This window comes from Dendrobates tinctorius, unplaced genomic scaffold (assembly GCF_039654945.1).
Source record: "Dendrobates tinctorius isolate UK_male_01 unplaced genomic scaffold, ASM3965494v1 ptg000114l, whole genome shotgun sequence".
In the NCBI taxonomy this organism is placed as follows: Eukaryota; Metazoa; Chordata; class Amphibia; order Anura; family Dendrobatidae; genus Dendrobates; species Dendrobates tinctorius.
In genome coordinates, this window is record NW_027361782.1 from 26,132,013 (window position 1) to 26,157,527 (window position 25,515).

The window sequence follows — 25,515 nt, forward strand, 5'->3', positions numbered from 1 at the left end:
TGAGCTTTGAACTTCATAGCCAGGTGTATCAAATCATGAGAAAAGGTATTTAAGGTGGCCACTTGCAAGTAGTTCTCCTATTTGATTCTCCTATGAAGAGGGGCATCATGGGCTCCTCAAAACAACTCTCAATTGATCTGAAAACAAAGATTATTCAACATAGCTTTTCAGGGGAAGGATACAAAAAGTTGTCTCAGAGATTTAACCTGTCAGTTTCCACTGTGAGGAACATAGTAAGAAAATGGAAGAACACAGGTACAGTTCTTGTTAAGCTCAGAAGTGGCAGGCCAAGAAAAATATCAGAAAGGCAGAGAAGAAGAATGGTGAGAACAGTCAAGGACAATCCACAGACCACCTCCAAAGACCTGCAGCATCATCTTGCTGCAGATGGTGTCACTGTGCATCGGTCAACAATACAGCGCATGCATAACGCCTTTTTGTATGACCAAACAACTCAATCTTTGTTTCATCAGTCCACAGGACCTTCTTCCAAAATGTAACTGGCTTGTCCAAATGTGCTTTTGCATACCTCAGGCGACTCTGTTTGTGGCGTGCTTGCAGAAACGGCTTCTTTCACATCACTCTCTGATACAGCTTCTCCTTGTGCAAAGTGCGCTGTATTGTTGACCGATGCACAGTGACACCATCTGCAGCAAGATGATGCTGCAGGTCTTTGGAGGTGGTCTGTGGATTGTCCTTGACTGTTCTCACCATTCTTCTTCTCTGCCTTTCTGATATTTTTCTTGGCCTGCCACTTCTGGGCTTAACAAGAACTGTACCTGTGTTCTTCCATTTCCTTGCTATGTTCCTCACTGTGGAAACTGACAGGTTAAATCTCTGAGACAACTTTTTGTATCCTTCCCTGAAAAGCTATGCTGAATAATCTTTGTTTTCAGATCATTTGAGAGTTGTTTTGAGGAGCCCATGATGCCACTCTTCATAGGAGAATCAAATAGGAGAACTACTTGCAAGTGGCCACCTTAAATACCTTTTCTCATGATTTGATACACCTGGCTATGAAGTTCAAAGCTCAATGAGGTTACAAAACCAATTTAGTGCTTCAGGAAGTCAGTAAAAAGTAGTTAGGAGTGTTCAAATCAAGAAAATGATAAGGGTGCCCATACTTTTGCACCGGTCAAATTTTGTTTAAATGCAGATTGCACATTTTCTGTTAGTACAATAAACCTCATTTGAATCCAGAAATATAACTGAGTCCATCAATTATTAGATATATGAAACTGAAATACCTGTTGCAAAAACCAAAATTGTTATAAAGAGAAAAGGTTAACATTAATAGGGGTGCCCAAACTTTTACATATGACTGTATTTTCTCACATTTATTTGATGATTATTCCAGGTATACAGTCGCCTACCTGCTTCACAGTAAGGATGAAGTTCCACAGAAACTTGAAGAATATCTTGCTGTAGTGTTTAACAAATTTGGATGAATGCCAAAAGTCCTGCGTGCAGATAAAGGAACCGAATATACAAGTGGTAAGGTGCAAACCATTTTGAAAAAGGATGGAATCGTGTTCCAGACTACCATTCCATACAACCCAGAACAAAATGGCATTGCAGAGAGAAAGAACCGTACTCTCTGTGAAAGTGGAAGAAGTATGTTGTTTGATGCAAATCTACCTTCAATGTATTAGGTAGACGTCATCATGACAGCTTACTATCTTCAAAACAGAGTGCCAAGTAAAGCCACACTTAAAACTCCATATGAGCTATGGAACTGTGAGAAGCCCCGAAGCACCTCAGGATATTTGGTAGCAAAACATTTGTGTATGTTCCCAAAGAAAAACGTTCCAAGTGGTAATCACACGCAAAGCAAGAGTCCTGGTGGACTATAGCGAAACTCAAGGGATACAGAATCCTGCACCCAGAGACCAACACAGTAACAATCAGCAGAGATGTAGTGATTGATTAAAACTCTGTATCACTCAAATTCCATGAAGTTACACCAGTTATTCAACCTAAGAAGCAAGAACAAGAGTCTCAGTCACCAAACCCAAACACTGAAAAGGAAAACACTGAAGTGTGGATAAGCTCTGAAGCCATCAAGGAGATCAGAAAGGCCAAACAAAGGAATCCCAGCTACACGCCTTTTTTATATGGTCAGGACACTTTCAGAATCACAGCCACAGTCGGAATTCTCTGCCAACTTGTAAGCAAACCACGCCAAAGAGACTGGAATACAATTAAGAGAATTCTTCAATATCTTAAAGAAACTCAAAGGCTAAATCTTAACCCCTTTACCCCCAAGGGTGGTTTGCACATTCATGACCGGGCCAAATTTTACAATTATGACCACTGTCCCTTTATGAGGTAATAACTCTGGAACACTTCCATGGATCCCGGTGATTCTGACACTGTTTTCTCGTGACATATTGTACTTCATGTTAGTGGTAAAATTTAATTGATATAACATGTGTTTTTTTTGTGGAAAAAAATGGAAATTTTGCGAAAATTTTGAAAATTTAGCAATTTTCCAAATTTGAATTTTTATGCCCTTAAATCACAGAGATATGGCACACAAAAACCTTAATAAATAACATTTCCCACATCTTTACTTTACATCAGCACAATTTTGGAACCAAAATTTTTTTTCGTTAGGAAGTTATAAGGGTTAAAAGTTGACCAGCGATTTCTCATTTTTACAACACCATTTTATTTTTACGGACCACATCACATTTGAAGTCACTTTGAGGGGTCTATATGATAGAAAATGCCCAAAATGACACCAATCTAAAAAAAATGCACACGTCAAGGTGCTCAAAACCACATTCAAGAAGTTTATTAACCCTTCAAGTGCTTCACAGGAATTTTTTGAATGCTTAAAAAAAATTAACTTTTTTTCACAAAAAAATTACTTCAGGTCCAATTTTTTTTATTTTACCAAGGGTAACAGGAGAAATTGGACTGCAAAAGTTATTGTGCAATTTGTCCTGAGTACGCTGATACCTGACATGTGGGGAGAAGCACTGTTTCGGCGCATGGCTGAGCTCAAAAGGGAAGGAGCACCGTTTGACTTTTTCAATGCAAAATTGGCTGGAATTCAGATCGGACGCCATATCACGCTTAGAGAGCCCCTGATGTACCCGTACAAACAGTGGAAACCCCCACAAGTGACCCCATTTTGGAAATTAGACTCCCCCAAGGAACATAGCTAGATATGTGGTGAGAACTTTGAACCCCTAAGGGCTTCACAGAAGTTTATAACGTACAGCCGTAAAATTAAAAAATCATATTTTTTCCACAAAAATGATCTTTTCACCCCCAATTTTTATTTTCCCAAGGGTAACAGGACCCTAAAACTTATTGTGCAATTTGTCCTGAGTATGCTGGTACCCCATATGTGGGTGTAAACGACTATTTGGGCGCATGGCAGAGCTCGGAAGAGAGGCAGCGCCATTTGACTTTTTTGGCTGGAATTGAAATCGGACGCCATGCCGTGTTTGGAATGCCCCCTCACAAATGTCACCATTTTGGAAACTAGACCCCCCAAGGAACTTGTTGTGTGGTGAGCACTTTGAACCCCAAGGGGTTCACAGAAGTTTTTAACGCCTGGGCGTGAAAATAAAAAAATCATATTTTTTCCTCAAACATGATCTTTTAGTCCCCAATTTTTTTATTTTGCCAAGGGTACCAGGAGAAATTGGACCTCAAATGTTGTTTTGCAATTTGTCCTGAGTATGCTGATATCCCATATGTGGGAGAAAACTACTGTATGGGCATACATCGGGGCTCGGAAGGGAAGTAGTGACGTTTTGGAATGCAGACTTTGATGGAATGGTCTGTGGGTGTCATGTCGCGTTTGGAGAGCCTCTGATGTGCCTAAACTGTTGAAACCCCCCACAAGTGACCCCATTTTGGAAACTAGACCCCCAAGGAACTTATCTAGATGTGTGGTGAGCACTTTGAACCCCCAAGTGCTTCACAGAAGTTTATAACGTCCGGGCGTGAAAATAAAAAAAATCATATTTTTTTTCCACAAAAATGATATTTTTGCCCCCAATTTTTTATTTTCCTAAGGGTAACAGGAGAAATTGGACCCCAAAAGTTGTTTTGCAATTTGCCCTGAGTAGGCTGATACCCCATATGTGGGGGTAAATCACTGTTTAGGCACATGGCAGAGCTTGGAAGGGAAGGAGCACCGTTTGACTTTTTCAACGCAGAATTGGCTGGAATTTAGATCAGACACCATGTTGCGTTTGGAGAGCCCCTGATGTGCCTAAACAGTGGAAACCCCTGAATTCTAACTCCAACCCTAACCCCAACACACCCCTAACCCTAATCTCAGCCCTAACCCTAGCCATAACCCTAATGGGAAAATGGAAATAAATACAATTTTTTTTATTTTATTATTTTTCCCTAACTAAGGGGGTGATAAAGGGGCATTTGATTTACTATTTATGGTGGGTTTTTATGTTTGCCAGCAGTCGCACGCTAAAAATGCTTTTTACTGTAAAAATAGTTTTTGCATCACCACATTTTGAGAGCTAGAATTTTTCCATATTTTGACCCACCGAGTCATGTGAGGTCTTATTTTTTGCGGGACGAGTTGACATTTTTATTGGTACTATTTATGGGCACATGACTTTTTTTATCGTTTTTTATTTCGATTTTTGGGACACAGAATGAACAAAAAACAGCATTTCATGAATTTTTTTTTCTTTTGAGTTTACACCGTTCTGCGTGTGGTAAAATTGATAAAGTGGTTCTAGGGTACTCAAAAGCAGGAGAGAATTTAAAAAAAATATATTTTTTTTTTATATATATATTTTCCTCTTTTTCTCTGGGAGATTAAGCAATTGTCTGATCGTGTTGAGCAGCTCGCTGCTGAAGTGCAGGGAATTTCCACCTATCCTGCTCAATCACCTGCTGTTGAACCAAAAATCCCTACTCCTGATGTGTTTTCTGGGGATCGGTCTAAATTTTTGAATTTTAACCCCTTCACTACCAAGGGTGGTTTGCACGTTAACTACCGGGCCAATTTTTACAATTCTGACCACTGTACCTTTATGAGGTCATAACTCTGGAACGCTTCTATGGATCCCGGTGATTCTGACATTGTTTTCTCGTGACATATTGTACTTCATGTTAGTGGTAAAATTGCATTCAAATAACTTGCGTTTATTTGTGAAAAAAACGGAAATTTGGCGAAAATTTTGAAAATTTCGCAATTTTCCAACTTTGAATTTTTATGCCCTTAAATCACAGCGATACGGCACACAAAAAACTTAATACATAACATTTCCCACATGTTTACTTTACATCAGCACAGTTTTGGAACCAAAATTTTTTTTTGTTAGGAAGTTATAAGGGTTAAAAATTGACCAGCGATTTCTCATTTTTGCAACACCATTTTATTTTTAGGGACCACTTCACATTTGAAGCCACTTTGAGGGGTCTATATGATAGAAAATACCCAAAAGTGACACCATTCTAAAAACTGCACCCCTTAAGGTGCTTAAAACCACATTCAAGAAGTTTATTAACCCTTTAGGTGCGTCACAGGAATTTTTTGAATATTAAAAAAAAAATGAACATTTAACTTTTTTTCACAAAAAAAATACTTCAGGTTCAATTTTCTTTATTTTACCAAGGGTAACAGGAGAAATTGGACTGCAAGACTTATTGTGCAATTTGTCCTGAGTACGCTGATACCTGATATGTGGGGGGGAACCACTGTTTCGGCGCATGGCAGAGCTCAGAATGGAAGGAGCGCCGTTTGACTTTTTCAATGCAAAATTGGCTGGAATTCAGATCGGACGCCATGTCACGTTTGGCGAGCCCCTGATGTACCTAAACAGTGGAAACCCCCCCAAGTGACCCCATTTTGGAAACTAGACCCCCCAAGGAACTTATCTAGATATGTGGTGAGAACTTTGAACCCACAAGGGCTTCACAGAAGTTTATAACGTACAGCGGTACAATTAAAAAATCATATTTTTTCCACAAAAATGATCTTTTCACCCCCAATTTTTATTTTTCCAAGGGTAACAGGACCCTAAAAGTTATTGTGCAATTTGTCCTGAGTACGCTGATACCCCATATGTGGGTGTAAATGACTATTTGGGCGCATAGCAGAGCTCGGAAGGGAAGCAGCGCCATTTGACGTTTTTGGCTAGAATTGAGATCGGACACCATGTCGCGATTGGAAAACCCCTGATGTACCAAAACAGTGGAAACCCCCCACAAATGACACCATTTTGGAATCTAGACCCCCCAAGGAACTTATCTAGATGTGTGGTGAGAACTTTGAACCCCCAAGGGCTTCACAGAAGTTTATAACGTACAGCAGTACAATTAAAAAATCATATTTTTTCCACAAAAATGATCTTTTCACCCTCAATTCTTATTTTTCCAAAAGTAACAGGACCCTAAAAGATATTGTGCAATTTATCCTGAGTACGCTGATACCCCACATGTGGGGGTAAACCACTATTTGGGCGTATGGCAGAGCTCGGAAGGGAAGCAGCGCCATTTGACGTTTTTGGCTGGAATTGAGATCGGACACCATGTCGCGTTAGGAAAGCTCCTGATGTACCAAAACAGTAGAAACCCCCCACAAATGACACCATTTTGGAAACTAGACCCCCCAAGGAACTTATCTAGATGTGTGGTGAGCACTTTGAACCCCCAGTGCTTCACTGAAGTTTATAACGTCCGGGCGTGAAAATAAAAAAATCGTATTTTTTCCACAAACATGATCTTTTAGTCCCCATTTTTTTATTTTCCCAAGGGTAACAGGAGAAATTGGACCCCAAAAGTTGTCCAATTTGTCCTGAGTACGCTGATACCTCATATGTGGGAGAAAACTACTGTATGGGCACACGGCGGGGCTCGGAAGGGAAGTAGTGACGTTTTGGAATGCAGACTTTGATGGAATGGTCTGCGGGTGTCATGTTGCGTTTGGAGAGTCCCTGATGTACCTAAATAGTGGAAACCCCCCACAAGTGACCCCATTTTGGAAACTAGACCCCCTAATGAACTTATCTAGATGTGTGGTGAGCACTTTGAACCCCCCAGTGCTTCACAGAAGTTTATAACGACCGGGCGTGAAAATAAAAATATCGTATTTTTTCAACAAACATCATCTTTTAGTCCCCATTTTTTATTTTCCCAAGGGTAACAGGAGAAATTGGACCCCAAAAGTTGTTGTCCAATTTGTCCTGAGTACGCTGATACCTCATATGTGGGAGAAAACTACTGTATGGGCACACGGCGGGGCTCGGAAGGGAAGTAGTGACGTTTTGGAATGCAGACTTTGATGGAATGGTCTGCGGGTGTCATGTTGCGTTTGGAGAGCCCCTGATGTACCTAAACAGTGGAAACCCCCCACAAGTGACCCCATTTTGGAAACTAGACCCCCTAATGAACTTATCTAGATGTGTGGTGAGCACTTTGAACCCCCCAGTGCTTCACAGAAGTTTATAACGACCGGGCGTGAAAATAAAAATATCGTATTTTTTCAACAAACATCATCTTTTAGTCCCCATTTTTTTTATTTTCCCAAGGGTAACAGGAGAAATTGGACCCCAAAAGTTGTTGTCCAATTTGTCCTGAGTACGCTGATACCTCATATGTGGGAGAAAACTACTGTATGGGCACACGTCGGGGCTCGGAAGGGAAGTAGTGACGTTTTGGAATGCAGACTTTGATGGATTGGTATGCGGGTGTCATATGCGTTTGGAGAGCCCCTAATGTACCTAAACTATTGAAACTCCCCACAAGTGACCCCATTTTGGAAACTAGACCCCCCACCGAGCTTATCTAGATGTGTGGAGAGCACTTTGAACCCCCAAGTGCTTCACAGAAGTTTATAACGCCTGGGCGTGAAAATAAAAAAAACATTTTTTTCCGCAAAATTATATTTTTGCCCCCAATTTTTTATTTTCCTAAGGGTAACAGGAGAAATTGGACCCCAAAAGTTGTTTTGTAATTTGTCCTGAGTAGGCTGATACCCTACATGTGGGGGTAAAACACTGTTTGGGCACATGGCAGAGCTTGGAAGGGAAGGAGCACCATTTGACTTTTTCAACGCAGAATTGGCTGGAATTGAGATCAGACGCCATGTTGCCTTTGGAGAGCACCTGATGTGCCCAAACAGTGGAAACCCCCAATTATAACTCCAACCCGAACCTCAACACACCCCTAACCCTAATCTGAGCCCTAGCCCTAAACCTAGCCCTAACCCTAACCCTAACCCTAACCCTAACCCTAACCCTAGCCCTAGCCCTAACCCTAGCCCTAACCCTAACCCTAGCCCTAACCCTACCGGGAAAATGGAAATAAATATATTTTCTTTTAGTTTTATTATTTTTCCCTAACTAAGGGGGTGATAACGGGGGGTTTGATTTACTATTTGTGGCGGTTTTTATGTTTGGCAGCTGTCGCACGCTAAAAGACGCTTTTTATTGTAAAAATAGTTTTTGCATCACCACATATTGTGAGCTATAATTTTTCCGTATTTTGACCCACCGAGTCATGTGAGGTCTTATTTTTTGCGGGACGAGTTGACGTTTTTATTGGTACCATTTTCGGGCACGTGACATTTTTTGATCGCTTTTTATTCCGATTTTTGGGACGCAGAATGAACAAAAACCAGCGTTTCATGAATTTCTTTTGGGGGGGTGCGTTTACACCGTTCCGCGTGCGGTAAAATTGATAAAGCGGTTTTATTCTTCGGGTCAGTACGGTTACAGCGATACCTCATTTAGGTCGTTTTTTTATGTTTTGTCGGTTTTTTGCAATGAAAACTATTTTATATAAAAAATAATTATTTTTGTATCGCTTTATTCTGCGAGCTATAACTTTTTTATTTTTTTGCGGATGATGCTGTATGGTGGATCGTTTTTTGCGGGACAAGATGACGTTTTCAGCGGTACCATGCATATTTATATGCGTCTTTTTGATCGCGCGTTATTGCACTTTTTGTTTGGTGGTATGATAATAAATCATTATTTTTTGCTTCGTTTTTTATTTTTATTTTTTAAGGGGTTCGCTAAAGGGGTTAACTAATGGGACAGTTTTATAGGGCAGGTCATTACGGACGCGGCGATACCAAATATGTGTACTTTCATTGTTTTTGTTTTTTTTTATTTTGAAAAAATGGATTTATTGGGGAATATTTTTTTTTTTTACTGATTTATTTAGCGATTTTTTTTTAATTATTTTTAACACTTTTTTTTTTTTTTTTTTACTTTATTACCTTGTCCCAGGTGGGACATCACTGTCCTGTGACAGATCGCTGATCTGTCACATCACAGATCACTGTGACAGATCAGCGATCTGTCACAGGCACTGCTGCAGACTTCCTCATGCCTGCGCTTTGCAGGCAGTGAGGAAGTCAGCTCCCTGCAGGCCCCCGTCGCCATCTTGGATCCGGGGGCCTGTAGGGAAAGAGCCCCCCGCAGCAGCGCTGCACATTGCGCTGCCGTGGGGGGCTCAGGGAAGCACGGAGGGAGCCCCCTCCCTGCCGATGCTTCCCTTTAACCCCCGGTACACCGCGATCGCGTTTGATCGCGGTGTGCAAGGGGTTAACGTGTCGGGGGCGGTCCGTGACCGCCCCTGACACATTGTGCCGGGTGTCAGCTATGATAATTAGCTGACACTCGGCCGCGATCAGCGGCGCTCACCACGTGGGCGCCGCTGATCGCGATGACGTAATATTCCGTCCATGGTAATTAGGTCCATGGACACATGGACAGAATATTACGTCAATTGTAGGTAAGGGGTTAAGAATAATTGTAAATAGAGATGAGCGACTTTGCCTTTTTTCGGGTCGAGTCGGGTTTCATGAAACCCAACATTCTCAAAAGTCAGGTCAAACGAAATCGGCCGATTATCGTGAAAAGTCAAAAGCCGACTGAAACACGAAACCCAATGCAAGTCAATGGGGAAGAAAAGTCGGCAGTGAGTGGAGGACAGGAAACACACCTACAGTGCCCATTTTAATGCCAAAAACATCAATTCTTATTACTTAAGCTTGTCAACCTTAATTTACTTTATAATAATAGTTAGGCATTGAAAACTGGGGGCTATTTGGCTAAAGTTGTGGGGGGGTAGGGCTGGCTCCAGATTTTCGTGTGCCCAGGGCCAAAGAGTGTCAATGGGCTCCTTTAACACATGCCACAATTCATGATCCTCTGATACGGAAGAGAAATAGCGGTATAGTACAATGAAAACTACTTCACTTCTTACATCTGATGACTGATATCCATTTTAAATTCTCCAATAGCTCCAAAAACGGACAGTATATTACTCCATACAGTATTATGGCCACTGCATAGTGCGCTATACAGAGTAATGAGGCCCATATATTTCTCCATACAGAATCATTGGTCCCATATAATGTTTGAAACAGTATATGATGAGCTCCACATAATGCTACAGTATATGTTGGTCCCCATGGATGAAGCTCCACTGTCTTATGGGCCCAAATAATGCTCCATATATAATGGGCCCCATTTCTAAAGCTCCAGTGCATAATGGGCCCTGTAAATGCTGCTCCAGTGTCTGATGTCCACCTTTGGAATGCTCCAGTGTATGGTGGGCCTCATATATCATTCTCCAGAGTATAGTGCTCACCAAAAATAGCTGTCCCAACATTGAAAACAATTAAATGTCTCCTCACTAGGGAATTCCTGTACTAGTCTGCACTCCTCATCCCCATCTTCCATCTCACTGCACTTGCACTGTTTAGGCAGAGGGCGTACAGATGTGATGTCATCGCGCTCTCTGACCAGAATGTCACTGTCAGGAAATGCGGAAGACGTCACAGCGGTGGAGCAGGGAGAGGTAAGTATTTCAACTTTGCAAGTGCTGTGATCCTGAGCAAGCAGGGGGGCCCACTTGTTGGTGACGGCACTGGCACAGGGCCCCTCATAGTACGCCGGTGTGTCTGACGGTGGGTGTGCACCCCCACAGTCAGAGACACTTGATTCTACTATGAGGGACCTTGTGCCAATACCGTTGTCAAACAGTGTGCCCACCCACCTGTCCAGGGCAACGGGACTCGCACGGGTGCGTGCGCCAGGTGGTGACCCCGGCCCTGTGGAGGGAGGCAGCCCAGTTAGGGAGGTGGAAAAAATGGCATATGTTGATGTTGGACATTCAGCAGCTGCAAATGGAGTAATTGGAGAAGTCCGCGGAAGAGGAGGACATAAGCAAGCCATTTTTCTGGCAACCTACGTGTCAGCAGGGGAGGGTGGGACAAAATCCTTTGAAACCCATGCATGGTTCATTTTAATGAAGGTTAGATCCTCAACATTTTGGATCGACGGACGGGTCTTTTTTCTTTTAGGATTGATCCAGCAGCACTGAAGACTCGTTCAGATAACACACTAGCAGCAGGGCAAGCGAGCTCCTGTAAGGCATATTGTGCCAATTCAGGCCAGGTGTCAAGTTTACTGGCCCAATAGTGAAAGGGGAAAGACCAGTGAGGGAGAACATCAATATGGGAGGAGAAGTAGTTTGTTACCATAGTTGACAACTGCTGTCTCCTGTCACTTTCGATCGATGCAGTATTACCAGTCGTGCGAGCGGTACTTGAAAAATCAGTCCACAACATGGTCATGAAACCCCTGTCTCCAACGCCACTTCGGATGTGTGCACCACGAACACCTCTTCCATGTTGCCCCCTACGGCTCGTGTGAGAACCATCACTGCCGCTGTGTGCTGGGAATGCCTCAAACAAACGGTTTACCAGAGTTGCCTGTTTGTTAGCCAAAATTAGCTTTATGTTCTCCTGTGGCATGATGTTTTGGAATTTGCCTTTATAGCATGGATCCAGGATGCTGGCCAACCAGTAGTCATCATCGTTCATCATTTTGGCAATGTGGGGGTCCCTTTTTAGGATCTGCAAGGCATAATCAGACATGTGGACCAATGTTCCAGGTGTCAATGATGCACTGCGAATGCTGGGTGGAGGAGCACTTTCTGGCAAATCCACATCCCTCCAGTCACGCACAAACCCTGTACCTGACCTTGCCACGCCAACATTTTTTCTTGCCCCCTGAGAAGCATCCTCCTCCCCATAATAATCATCCCCATTATCCTCCTCCTCCTCTTCCTCTTCTTCCTCCACCTTGTCCACGAGACTTCTCTGACCAGAAAATGGCTGACTGTAATGTCTCCTCGTCTGCAGACGCCTGCTCCTTAATGTGCATCAAAGTTTGCATGAGCAGATGCAAAAGTGGGATGCTCATGCTTATGATGGCGTAGTATACGCTTACCAGCCATGTGCATTCCTCAAAACACTGAAGGACTTCACAGAGGTCTTTCAGCTTCGACCACTGCACACCAGACAACTCTATTTCTGCCTGCAAACTGCCTGCCCGTGTATCCTCCCACAAATGAATTACAGCCTGCCTCTGTTCGCACAGCATCTGAACGATGTGCAGGGTGGAGTTCCACCTTGTTGCAACGTCGATAATTAGGCGGTGCTTGGGAAGGTGGAGCAATCGCTGCAGCTTCTGCATACGACTGGAGTGTACGGGCGACCAGCGGATGTGCGAGCAGTCTTCGCACCTTATGGAGCAGGGGTGTTAACTCCGGGTAATTATTGAGGAAGCACTGCACCACCAGGTTCAAGGTGTGAGCCAGGCAAGGTATGTGTCTGAGTTTTGAAAGGGCTATGGCTGCCACAAAATTCCGGCCGTTATCACTAACTACCTTGCCTGCCTCAAGATGTAGACTGCCCAGCCATGACTCAGTTTGTCACTGCAAGTAGTCGGCCAGTACCTCCGCGGTGTGTCTGTTGTCTCCCAAACACATCATCTTCACCACAGCCTGCTGACGCTTACCACTAGCTGTTCGATAGTGGGACACCTCGTGTGCAACACTGGCAGCTGCGGATGGAGTGCTCGTGCGACTGCGCACTGTGAACGAACTTTCGCTTCTGGAGGAGGAGGAGGAGGGTCGAATGCCTACAGCCAACTGTTTCCTATACCGTGGGCTAGGCAGCACTGTCCCACCGCTGCTGCCCCCTGTGGACCCTGCATCCACCACATTAATCCAGTGTGCAGTGATGGACACGTAACGGCCCTGGCCATGCCTACTGGACCATGCATCTGTTGTGAGGTGCACCTTTCCACTCACTGATTGCTTGAGTGCATGGACAATCCGGTGTTTCACATGGACGTGGAGGGCTGGGATGGCTTTTCGCGAAAAGAAGTGCCGACTGGGTAGGTCATAGCGTGGTACTGTGTAGGCCATGAGCTCGCGGAAAGCTTTCCTTTCAACCAACCTGTAGGGCATCATCTCTAACAAGATTAGTTTGGCAATGTAGGCGTTCAAAGCCAGTGTACGCGGATGAGAGGATGAGTACTTTCTTGTCCTACTCAGAGTCCCTGGTAGGGTGAGCTGGACTTGAGAGCTGCATATGGTGGAACTAGCGGTGGACATGGCGGACTGACAGAGGGTTGGTGATGGTGATGGTGTTGGTGGTGTTGCTGATGGACTAGATTCAGTCTTTCATAGCAATAACATTGTGTTTCCATGACTGCTTTGCCCTTGTGACGACACCTCCACATTTGCTGCTGGTGGTGTGCTAACCGGTGGGCTTACAGTGGGTGAAGCGATGTAGCGTTGCTGACTACCTTCATTCGGAGCAGGTGCACATGTGGTACGTGAGGTTTGGTAGTCCATCCACGCTTGCAAGTATATGGTGGTTAAATGTCTAAGCATGCAACTGGTATTCAAATTTCTCAGATTTTTCCCTCAGCTAAAGGTCTTTGCGCACTTCTTACAGATAACTTTTGCCTGATCATTAGGATTTTGTTCAAAAAAGTGCCACACTGCACTCTTCCTACTATGGAAGACATTTTGAGACCTTGCACGCTGTGCTAATTTGACCATCTGGCCAAGCTGTCCTGCAACTCTTTTGTTTTTTGTAACACATTTTTGGACTGCTACGGTCCTGCCAGATAACAGCTGTTGCGATGTCGTTGCCTGCTTGGGATCCTCCTCCTCCTCTTCTGAGCTATTGGCAGCGGCACCCTCTTCCCCCAATTGATGCCAATCTGGGTCAACAACTGGGTCATCCATCACCTCCTCTTCAATTTCATGTGCACCTTTCTCTGTGTCACCGTGTAAGGTGGTATAGTATGCCGGAAGGGGCACCTGAGTTTCATCAGGGTCTGATTCTGCCTCAGTACACTGCGAGGACAATGTAGTTCTCTGAGTGAATGTACCAGCATAAAAATCTAGCAGTGGCTGTGCATCAGTGCACTCCATGTCAGATTCATCTTGGACTGGGGAATTCACGATCTGACTGTCTAACCCAGGCATGGTATGTGAAAAGAGCTCCAAGGAGTAATCGGTAGTGTGGCCTGCCACATCCTTCACTTTTGGTAGGGGTGAAGGACACAAGGAAAGGTGTTGTTCCTGACCAGGAACCTCCAATGACGACTCAGTGCTTTTATTTTTTGAAACTTCAGAAGAGGAGGCGAGAGAGCTGGAGGCTGTGTCACCAATGTAAGCCAAAACTTGTTCCTGAAGCTCCGGCTTTAAAAGTGGTTTACCTACTCCCAGAAAAGAGAGCCTTCGAGGCCTTGTAGAGCCAGACCATGATGCAGGCTCAACACCTCCTGCCTTAGGTGCTATTGTGCTTTTGCCACTACCAACAGATGCAACACCACCACCATCGGGACCAGCTGGCAACACCCGCCCACTTCCATGGTGTCTTCCACCATACTTGCTGCTCATTTTTGTGAAAATGTCCCCAAAATACCACCAGCTATATGGTACTGTAAAACAAGGTAGAAGGTGTATCTACTATTGGTGATAATTTGAATCTCACTATAGATTTGAGGAAGCAGAACTATTGTCTCTGGCCCAGGAGAGACTACACCTCAATGTAACAGACTGCAATTGGATGATGTATGACAAGGTGTAGGGTGTCTACAGGATTGGTGAGAATTTGAATCTCACTATAGATTTGAGGACGTAGAACTATTGTCCCTGGCCCAGTAGAGATTACACCTCAATATAACAGGCTGAAATTGGATGGTGAATGACAAGGTGGAGGGTGTCTATATGATTGGTGAGATTTTGAATCTCACTATAGATTTGAGGATGCATAACTATTGTCTCTGGCCCAGTAGAGATTACACCTCAATGTAACAGACTGAAATTGGATGGTGTATGACAAGGTGTAGGATGTCTATAGGATTGGTGAGAATTTGAATCTCACTATAGATTTGAGGACGCTGAACTATTATCTCTGGCCCAGTGGAGATTACACCTCAATGTAACAGGCTGAAATTTGATGGTGAATGACAAGGTGTAGGGTGTCTATAGGATTGGTGAGAATTTGAATCTCACTATAGATTAGATGACGCAGAACTATTGTCTCTGGCCCAGGAGAGATTACACCTCAATGTAACAGGCTGAAATTGGATGGTGTATGACAAGGTGGAGGGTGTCTATAGGATTGGTGAGATTTTGGATCTCACTAGAGATTTGAGGACGCTGACAATGATGCTCTCAGTCCAAGTATGGACGCAGGCAGCCTAATAAGCAGGACTGCTGCACAGTGCACACACAAAAGGGTGAAAAATGAACCCTTGGTAACTGTGCAGAAAAGAGGAAGAAAAGTATTTTTGCTTTTAAAAAAGCAGTTTGAACAGCAGTGAGCAAACAGCAATGCAGCTATCAGGGAGCCTTATAAGTCAGCCTAATAACCAACAGAGCTGATGCACAAAAATAGAGCCTCCCCTGTCACTGCACACAAAGTGTTGTGTTGTAAGTGGAAATCGCTAACAGCAGAAGCAGTTTTTCATCTTCTCTGCCTAACGTTCTCCCTACAGAATCAGCAACAGCAGCAGCTCTCCCTATTCTAAGATCGGTATAAGTAAGATGACGGTCGGCACTCACGCCCTTTTATAGCCCCTGTGACGCCACACAAAGCCAGCCAATCACTTACATGCCCTTCTCAAAGATGGTGGTGACCGATGCTTATGTCATCGCGTTGCCCACAGCGTGCATCCTCCATCATTGGCTGAAAAAGGCGCTGGAAGCATCTTTTGAAACGGGACTTTGGTGCTCTGGTCGCCGACCTCGTGGCTGACCTCACGCTATGGTCGGGTTTCGTTTCATGAAACCCGACATCAGCGAAAGTCGGCAACTTTTGAATATGACTGACCCATTTCGCTCAACTCTAATTGTAAACTATTTATTGCCTTGAAGCCTAACTCATCGGGGAGCTCTGTGCAGCTGGTTAAAATTGTCATCTCCTTGCTGCGCGGTGATCCCCAGGATTGGGCTATTTCTCTGACACCTGGAAATCCTATTCTGACTAATGTGGATGCATTTTTTCAAGCCTTGGGGTTGTTGTCTGATGAACCTAATGCTATTGATCAAGTTGAGAAAACCCTATTGGCATTGAACCAGGGTCAGGATTCTGCAGAGTTATACTGTCAAAAATTCCAACAGTGGGTGGTCCTTACTACATGGAATGATGGTGCCTTAGCAGCTCTCTTTCGGAAGGGTTTATCAGAAACCGTAAAAGATGTTATTGTGGGATTTCCTGTTCCCTCTGGTTTTGATGATTCTATGTCATTAGCCATTCAAGTTGATCGGCGTTTACGTGAACGTAAAACTACAAAAGAGTCGTTGCCGCCTTTTGAACAAACCTCTGAACCCATGCAATGTGACAGGGTTTTGTCTAGGGCGCAAGGTCAGGAGTTTAGAAGGTGTAATAAGCTGTGTTTTTTCTGTGGAGACGCCTCTCATACTATTTCTGTCTGCCCTAAACGAGAGAAACGTTTTGTGAACACATTTGATGTGGGCAGTGTACAACCTAAGTTCCTTTTGGCAAATACTCTGATCTGCTCCTTATCCACATTTTACGCTAAGGCTTTTGTAGATTCAGGAGCAGCTTTGAATCTAATGGATTTGGACTTTGCTAAACATTGTGGTTTTCCCATGATACCCCTGCAGACTCCTATCCCTTTGAGGGGTATTGATGCTACTCCTTTGGCGGCGAATAAACCCCAGTTTTGGACCCAGGTGATAATGCGGGTTGCCCTGGACCACCAAGAAAATTGTAAATTTTTGGTGCTGCACAATTTGCATGATACTATTGTTCTGGGTTTTCCCTGGTTGCAGACTCATAATGCTGTTTTGGATTGGAAATCTGTGTCTGTGGTGAGTTGGGGTTGTCAGTGTGTTCTTAGTGACATTCCTGTTTTCTCCACCTCTCCCCAGTCTCATGATATTCCTGATTATTTAGCTGATTTTTCTGATGCATTTACTGAGAGTAAGTCTGCGTCTTTGCCTCCTCATAGGAGTTATGACTGTGCAATTGAGTTTATGCCCGGGTGTAAATTTCCCAAGGGTCGGCTTTTCAACTTATCGGTACCTGAACATGATGCTATGCGATCTTATATCAAGGAGTCGTTGGAGAAGGGTCATTTTAGACCATCCTCTTCACCCTTAGGTGCTGGGTTTTTTTTGTGACCAAGAAAGATGGTTCATTAAGGCCTTGTATTGACTATCATTCCCTTAACAAAATCACTGTTAAATATCAGTACCCGTTACCCCTGATTTCTGATTTATTTTACAGAGTTAAAAGTGCCTGCTGGTTTACCAAGCTTGACCTCAGGGGGGCGTATAATCTTATTCACATCAAGCACGGGGATGAATGGAAGACAGCGTTTAATACTCCTGAGGGACATTTTGAGTACCTGGTGATGCCTCTTGGGCTCACTAATGCCCCTTCTGTCTTCCAATGCTTTATGACCGATATTTTCCGGGACTTTGTGGATAAGTTTTTGATCATCTATCTGGATGATATTTTGATCTTTTCCAGTGATGTGGAACATGTCCGGACTGTGTTCCGGATTTTGAGGGAAAATTCCCTGTATGTTAAGGGATCGAAATGCCTCTTTGGTGTACAGAGGATTTCATTTTTGGGATTTATTTTGTCTCCGTCGGCTATTGAAATGGACCCGGCCAAGGTACAGGCCATTTATGATAGGGTTCAACCCACTTCTTTGAAGGCTCTCCAGAAGTTTTTGGGTTTTGCTAATTTCTATCGTAAATTTATAGGTAATTTTTCTGGTATTGTCAAACCACTGACTGATCTGACCAAAAAGGGCGCTGATGTGGTGAATTCATCTCCAGGGGCAGTCTCGGCATTTCAGGAGCTTAAGGGGAGATTCACTTCTGCTCCGGTTCTACGGCAACCTGATGTCTCATTTCCATTTCAGGTGGAGGTAGATGCTTCTGAGATTGGTGGAGGAGCGGTTTTGTCCCAAAAAGATCCGGTGACTTCTAAGATGAATCCCTGTGCCTTCTTTTCTCGAAAATTCTCCCCATCTGAACGTAACTATGACGTGGGGAATCGGGAATTGTTGGCCATGCAATGGGCATTTGAAGAGTGGAGACATTGGTTGGAGGGAGCTAAACATCAAGTTGTGGTCCTCACCGACCACAAGAATTTGATTTATCTTGAATCAGCCAAACGCTTGAATCCTAGACAAGCTAGTTGAGCCTTGTTTTTCACGTGTTTTAATTTTGTGGTCTCTTTTCTTCTGGGCACTAAGAATGTCAAGGCGGACGCCCTTTCTAGGAGTTTCTTTGCTGATTCTCTTATTGTGACCGAGCCTACTGCCATTCTAGATGAGGGGGTAGTTCTTTCCGCCATCTCGCCCAATTTGAGACGTGCCCTGGAGGAATTTCAGGAGGACCAACCTGAGCGTTGCCCTATGGGAAAATTGTATGTTCCTGACCAGTGGAGGAAGAGAGTGATGTCTGAAATTCTTTGCTCCGCATTGGCTGGTCATCCAGGTATTTTTGGTACCAAAGATTTGGTGAGTCGGTCTTTTTGGTATCCTGCCTTATTTTGTGATGTCAGGAATTTTGTGCAGTCCTGTGGGACTTGTTCTCGGTCTAAACCCTGTTCTTGCTCTAGTGGGTTGTTGATGCCCCTTGCCGGTGCCCAAGAGGCCATGGACCCATATCTCAATGGATTTTATTTCTGATCTTCCTGTCTCTCAGAGAATGACTGTTATCTGGGTGATTTGTGATAGATTTTCTAAGATGATCCATCTTATACCACTCCCAAAGTTACTGTCATGGTTTATGCAGGATCCGGGACAGGTGGTGCAGGGGTTAATAGGGAGAGCCTCTCTTTGGGGCCAGGGAGGGTTTTTATAGCTTCAGGTGAGCACCCCTCCCTGTCGTTTATACTCCTAATGTGAGTGAGCCCGACCCTGCTCCGTTTGTGCCTCTCGCATGTTCCTGTACGCCTGCCTGGTGTATGACCTGTTTTGGACTCGGCTTACGTCTCTTGCATTCTGACTTGGTACCCGTCTGCCCGACCCATGTATGACCCCTAGCTTTGTCTTGACTTCTCTACGTTTGCTCCTCTGATACCTCTGCTGTCATCTCGTGTTTTGACCCTCTGCTTCTCCTGACTACCCGCTGTTTCTCGCTCCTGTACTACGTTGCCTGACCTGTGCATACGTTGCCTGACCTGTGCATGACCCCTTGGCTCTTCTGACTACATTTTTTGAGTAATCTCTGCAGCACTGATACCTCTGACCAGCGCTGCTGCATCTCGGAGGTGAGCTCCGCCCACTCTCCTGATGTGCAGTCACATGGTAGGAAGGTCCTGTTTTATATCTGCTGATCAGGATGACTGAGTCACATTTTTGCCCTTGGCCGAATTTGCGCTAAACAATAGAGCTAGTTCTGCCACTTTGATGTCGCCCTTTTTCTGTAATTTTGGGTTTCATCCTCGATTTTCTTCAGGGCAAGTGGAATCTTCGACCTGCCCAAGTGTGGACACTGTGGTAGAGAGAATGCAGCACATTTGGGACCAAGTGGTGGATAAGTTGTCCTTTTCTCAGGAAAAAGCCCAACGGTTTTCCAACCAGCATAGGACCATTGGTCCCCTGTTTAAAGGGGGTGATATGGTTTGGTTGTCATCAAAGAATATTCCTGTGAAGGTTACATCTTCAAAGTTCAAGCCAAGATTCATTGGACCTTATAAGATTTCGGAAATTCTTAATCCTGTTTCTTTTCGATTGACTCTTCCAGTTACGTTTAAGATCCATAACGTGTTTCATAAATCTCTGTTGAAGAGGTTTGTGGAGCCAGTAGTTCCTATGGTAGCACCTCCTGACCCTGTATTGGTTAAAGGCAATGTGGAATATGAGGTAGAGAAAATATTGGATTCTCGTTTGGCTAGATGGAGACTCCAGTACTTGGTCAAATGGAAGGGTTATGGCCTTCTAAAATTCATGCCGATAGATTGGTTCGTGCTTTTCACTGGGCCCATCCTGATTGGCCTGGTGGCATGGATGAGGGTTCGGTGACCACTCCTCAAGGGGGGTACTGTTGTGAATTCACATTCTGGCCTGTTGTGAATTCACTTTCTGGCCTGGTTACTAGTGAAGGTAGTGGAGCTGGTTATATTGACAGAGGGGTCGTGAGTTCTCTTTCCGGGCTCCCTCTGGTGGTTACAGGAGGTAATGGAGTTGATCTAATTAACAGAGGCCTGCCACCTGATAATGAGGAGGATGATTGGACATCTGGAGTTTTTGACTGGATTTAAGACAGCCAACTCCCTCTATCCCTGCTGGTGATTTTCTCCTGCTTCCTGAGGTCTTAGTTTCTGTTACGGTGGCGGAACACGCTTAAAAAAATATAAATAAACGTGTTCGCCGCCCGGGGTCCACCATGCGGCAGATGGAAAAGCCGCAACTAGAAGACACAGAGCACTGTGGCGGTAATGTGCACAGGGTTCTATATCACCCAGGTGCAATCAAGCAGTCTCTGTTAAGTGCACAGAGCTGCTACAGGGAAAAATAGAAAAGTAACGCTGAGCCTGTTAGTATCACAGGGACTCAGCAGCACACATGCGGTAGGCAAAAACCGGAGTAGTTAAAATGTCACTACGTCCGACACCTACCGTGGTAACAAGTGTGCTGGCGTCGCAACCGTGGACGCAGAAATAAGCTGCAACTGCAGCGCGGCGTGAACAGAGCCGCAAGCAAGGCGCTGCAAGGACGCTGGCGCAATGCAGGATGCTTAGCTGCTGCACAAGGTGTGGCTGGAGCGCGCTGGCGCTAGCACTGCTACTGGCGGCTGCCCAATCACTCACACAATCGTAATATCAGACGGAAGGGGTTTCATAATAAGTCATCCACCAGTCCAAGCATCCATTACCATACACACAGCAGCAGTATGAAAATAATAGCGCATGGCAGAACAGCCATGCGCACTTTTTATAGCGTACGGGACCTTCCAGAAGTCTCTATAACCCTGAGCTGGACCAATGGAATCAGGAGCAGGAACTGAGCACCTGACTCCTGAGCTCCAATGGGAGGTTGTCCCAGGAGTCCCTCAGAGTATGGAGTGAAGGACTTAGGCTCCGGAGAGAGTTGCTGAAAAGCAATCTCTTCTGCAATCTCTCCTGCAGTGGACGGATAGCAGGAGACTGCAGGATGTAAGGGTCCAGATCTCTGCATAGCCAGGGAAGAAATCTGACTCCTAACAGTTTCCAGCTCAGTCCCTGCATGCTCAAGCTAAGTGTTCTTTTACTATTGTTCACATTTGATTTGGTTTTGTCTATTCAGTTTTGTGTGGTCAGCCAGCCCCGGCTGGGGCTGTGCTGAATTTCCATCCTTACGTTACTGCTTGTTCCAGTTTGTTTTTGTCCCTTATTAGATTGGCCTCTTTCTGCTCTGCTTTCAGAATATGCCAGAGTGCTGATATACTGGGCGAAGTGGAGTGACTTAGGTATTTTTCTATCAGACGTGTTGGACATTTTTTGCAGGGTTTTTTGCTTGATTGCAGACAATGTCTTTCCTTTCCTGTCCTGTCTAGTTAGTGTGGGCCCCATCATTTCTCAGCCTATTTTCCTACCTGCGTTTGTGTTTTCGTCTTGTCTCACCGACAATATATGTTTGGTGGCTATCTATTCCTTTGGGGTCTGCTCTGGGGCAGTTTAGATTTCCCCTTTCTTGCTTTAGGTTTATTTAGTTTTCCCGCTGTGTCGAGGCGTCTATAATCATCGTAGGTACGCTCCACGGCTACTGCTAGTTGTGTGGACAGGATCAGGGGTCTGCAATCCGCTTAGTTACCAACCTCTCTGGTTTTCTGTGGCTTACCTTGGTCTTGCTTTCCTCCTCGGTGACCCAATCATAACAGTTCACCTTCTGAGTAGCGATCTCTAGCCTGCTATCCCAATTTTGTTTGGGGTACTCCCCCTGGCCAAATTTGATGCCACGGACATTTACAGAGAGTTTGGGTCCTGGAAGGGTGTCCAGGAGATCAAAACCAGGATCTCCTCTTCCCAGCCAGAGACTCTCACACTTATCCCGGTAGATCTTGGACCCGGATGCCTCCGAGTAGCAATCTACCTCTGACATCAGCCACCCTGCCTCTTCGTGAGAGGAAACAAAAACAGTGACATCATCGGCATACGCCACCACCCTCAGAGTGGGTGTCTGCATTGAGAAGTGCTATGGGATGCCAATTCTCAATGCAAGATGGGTCCTTACCCTTTGACAAGATGATGAGGGCAGACCTCCTCATTGACTTTGGCAGAGTGCCCCAGGAAAGACACTCACTTAAAAATCAGTCAAGAGAAGAACCAAAGCGTCTTTAAAGGTCTTACAGAACTCAGATGTTAAGCCATCTGGACAGGGTGATTTTTTCAGGCAAGCCCTTCAATCGCCAACTTAACTTCCTCTTCCCTGATCATCTCTGTCAACACGTCAAGAGGGTGTCTACCCCTCGTTCGGGAACGGCTTCAGCCAGGAAAGCTGACATCTCATCCCAATCAAGATCCCTCTTCCCCAAGAGGTGCGAGTAGAAGGATCTGAAAACCTCCAGGATCCCTGATCTGTATCGCCTCAGGGACCCCGTAGTGTCAACAAGTCCTGTAACCACTTTCCTATTCACTGACATCTTGCAGTTTCTGTAAGGGTCGGGTGAGCAGTACTTCCCGTAATCCCTCTCAAAAACCGAAGATGCGTGTCTATCATACGGTGACAAGAAAAATGCCCACAGGAAAAATGCCCACAGGAAAATTGCCCACAAGAAAAATGCCCTCAAGAAAATTGCCCTCATGGAAAATTGCCCACATGGAAAATTGCCCACATGGAAAATTGCCCACACGGAAAATTGCACACGCAGAAAATTGCCCACGCGGAAAATTGCCCACACGGAAAATTGCCCACACAGAAAACTGCCCACGCGGAAAATTGCCCACAGGGAAAATTGCCCACATAGAAAATTGCCAATTGCAGCATCACAAAGTTTCAGGTCTATGATATTTGAGGTGCAAGGTGAGGATGTTCACATGATATGTGAAAAATGCCCACAGAAAATTGCCCACAGACATGAATACCCACAGGAAAACAGTAGCGAGTTATTGGTGAGATGCTCTGCAGGACAGAGAATAGCATAGATCTATAGGTTAAATATTCTGCAGGACAGGGGGATAGTATGCTATTATACGTGAGATGCTCTGCAGGGCAGAAGAATAATCTAGAATTATAGGTGAGATGCTCTGCAGGACAGAGAATAGTATAGAATTATGTGGCGCCCTCAGGAGTACAGTCGCCACAGTGGTATTACCTCCCTCCTAGGGAGTGTGATGTCATGCTTGGAAGCAATGAAGGATCTCTCTATCAGGTAATTCCAGCACACAGCACAGTTCCCACTCCAGGCCAGCAGGGGGAGCTCTGAACCAAACTGCTGAGGAGCTGCTCTCTGTGGCCCAGAAAGGGAAGTTAGTCAGATCGTGCAGAGAGGGGGAAGAGTGTGGATGTGGAGAGACGAGCTGGGAAGGATTGAGTTGGAGTTAAGCTCACTCCCAGCTGAAGCGCATTGACCGGACCCCGGTGTCCGAGGTTGTATGGATACTAAGGATCCTGCAGCAGAAACCGGAGGAACAAGAGGCTGTAAATGCTCTGTTCCCACCTAAGACTCGGAGTCACAGCAGCAACATGTGTGAGTCAGAAAGAGATGGCTACAGCTGCCTGCCATACAAGTGGGGTTCAAGTAACAGCAAGCAAGAGGAACTTGAGTGTAATTCAGAACTGCAAGTACTTCAGATTAGCGCTAGAAAGGAGACTGCACAACCCATCTGAATAGAGAGATTCCCAAGTTGCTTCCAGGCTGACGAATTCCTATACCATCTGTGATCTGAATCCTGGACTGTACCTTCAGTAAAGGTAAAAGAAACTACACTCTGTTGTGTTCTTTGAATTCTTCCTGCAACCCACTCAGCACTGCTACATCTCTGTGCCTAACACTACACCATCTACCTCAACACCTATTACTACTGCCCTGGGACTACAGCTCTGCCTGTGGAGAGCTACTACATCTTTGCTGCGCCCCACCATCTGTCCCAGAGGATCTGCACCGCAGCGTCGGCTTAACACCTTCCTTGCTGAGCACCACAGGTGGCATCATGAATCATCTACCTATAAACTTTATTCAGCTACATTTCACCCATTTTACATGGACACCCAGGGCCATGGACCGGGTCACCGCCACCGTGACCTATCCCTTTAAGACACCGGCCTGGTACCGAGTATCCCACAGGGCTGGGGGTGATCCAATTATAGGTTAAATGCTCTGCAGGACAGAGAATAGCATAGATCTATAGGTTAAATACAGTACTCTGCAGGACAGGCAGGGGGATAGTATGCAAGTATACATGAGATGCTCTCCAGGGCAGAACAATAATATAGAATTACTAGATTATGGCCCGATGCTATCGCATCGGGAGGATGCGATAGCATCACACCTCTTGCCATGTTAACCCTCAACACACACACACTCCTCTCACCTTTCGCCATCTCCACTCACTCTTTCACTCCACATACGACCCCTTCTCTCACTCCGTCTCTCATACTCACGCCGTCATCGCCACTGCTCCACGATCCCCGACATCTTCTTCCGCCGGCGCCATCCTGGATCCAGACGTCCACGCCGGCGACATGTTCTTGCGGCGACACCATCTTGAGTATCGTGAAATCCTGCGATAGTCAAGATGGCGTCGCCGGAAGAACATGTTGCCAGCGTGGACGACGTCGGGATCCAAAATGGCGTCGGCGAAATCTCGCGAGTTTTCGCCGACGCCATTTTGGAACCCGACGTCGTCCTCGCCGGCGACATGTTCTTGCGGCGACGCCATCTTGAGTTTCGCGGGATTTCGCCGATCCAAAATGGCGTCGCCGCAAAAACATGTCGTCGGCGTGGAGGACGTCTGGATCCAGGATGGCGCCGGCGGAAGATGTCGGGGATCGTGGATCAGCGGCGATGACAGCGTGAGTATGAGAGACGGAGTGAGAGAAGGGGTCGTATGTGGAGTGAAAGAGTGAGTGGACGTGAGTGGAGATGGTGAAAGGTGAGAGGAGTGTGTGTTGAGGAGTGTGTGTTGAGGGTTAACATGGAAAGAGGTGTGCGGTGACGTCACTGGTTACAACTGGACGGAAGTTGTTACAACCGGAAGCTGCTTAGGGCATTTATTATTATAGA